Source organism: Sinocyclocheilus anshuiensis, unplaced genomic scaffold (assembly GCF_001515605.1).
Source record: "Sinocyclocheilus anshuiensis isolate Anshui unplaced genomic scaffold, SAMN03320099.WGS_v1.1 scaffold184, whole genome shotgun sequence".
Lineage (NCBI taxonomy): Eukaryota > Metazoa > Chordata > Actinopteri > Cypriniformes > Cyprinidae > Sinocyclocheilus > Sinocyclocheilus anshuiensis.
The window spans coordinates 585,413-587,038 of NW_015557077.1; positions in this window are offsets into that span (position 1 = coordinate 585,413).

Sequence of the window (1,626 nt, forward strand, 5' to 3'; positions counted from 1 at the left end):
TCTGTCTGTCTATCTATCTATCTGTCTGTCTGCTATATATCTGTCTATCTATCTGTCTGTCTGTCTGTCTGTCTGCTATCTATCTGTCTGTCTCCTATCTATCTGTCTGTCTGCTATCTATCTATCTGTCTGTCTATCTATCTATCTGTCTGTCTGTCTGCTATCTATCTGTGTCTATCTATCTGTCTGTCTGCTATCTATCTGTCTGTCTGTCTTGTCTCCTATCTATCTGTCTGTCTGCTATCTATCTGTCTGTCTGATATCTATCTGTCTGTCTGTCTGTCTATCTATCTATCTGTCTGTCTGCTATATATCTGTCTGTCTCCTATCTATCTTTCTGTCTGCTATCTATCTGTCTGTCTGTCTGTCTATCTATCTATCTGTCTGTCTGCTATATATCTGTCTGTCTGTCTGCTATCTATCTGTCTGTCTATCTATCTATCTGTCTGTCTGTCTGTCTGCTATCTGTCTGTCTGTCTATCTGCTATCTGTCTGTCTGTCTGTCTGTCTCTGCTATCTATCTGTCTGTCTGCTATCTATCTGTCTGTCTGTCTGCTATCTGTCTGTCTGTCTGGTCTGTCTGCTTATCTGTCTGTCTTGTCTGTCTGTCATCTATCTGTCTATCTGTCTGTCTGTCTGCTATCTATCTGTCTGTCTGTCTGTTATCTGTCTGCTATCTATCTATCTATCTATCTATCTGTCTGTCTGTCTGCTATCTATCTGTCTGTCTATCTATCTTGTGTTATCTATCTATCTATATATCTATCTATCTGTCTGTCTCTGTCATCTATCTATCTGTCTGTCTGCTATATATCTGTCTGTCTGTCTGCTATCTATCTGTCTGTCTATCTATCTATCTGTCTGTCTGTCTGTCTGCTATCTATCTATCTAACTCTCTATCTATCTGTCTGTCTGTCTGTCTGCTATATATCTATCTGTCTGTCTGTCTGTCTGTCTGCTATCTATCTATCTGTCTGTCTATCTGTCTGTCTGCTATATATCTATCTGTCTGTCTGTCTGTCTGCTATCTATCTATCTGTCTGTCTATCTGTCTGTCTGCTATATATCTATCTGTCTGTATCTATCTATCTATCTATCTATCTATCTGTGTCTGTCTGTCTGTCTGTCTGGCTGTCTGTCTATCTATCTATCTGTCTGTCTATCTGTCTCCTATCTATCTTTCTGTCTGCTATCTATCTGTCTGTCTGCTATCTATCTGTCTGTCTGTCTGTCTGCTATCTGTCTATCTGATTTGATGTATGCTTGTCTTCTGCAGGTTATTTCTGCTCGTCTGTCTCAGGGTGAGCAGAGGAAGAGAGAGAGTGAGAGACACAGACAGCCGTCTATCTTTCTCTCTCTCTCTCTCTCTTCACCTGCGTCTGCAGCAGCAGCGTCTCTGTAAGGCTCTGGTCTCTGTGGCGCAGCTTCTGTCCAAACCATGACGTCACCCCCGTCCCTGCTGGCCTCCCCATCCCCGTGTCCTCCTCCCCCTCCCTCGCTCCCGTCCTCCCCCACGCTCTCCTCTCCCGCCCCGTCCTCGCTCCCCCTGCAGCCCGCTCTGCCGCCCACCGGAGAGGTCATGATTCTGGCTCTGGGCCGTAAGAAGCAGCGGCTCCTCCTCGCTCT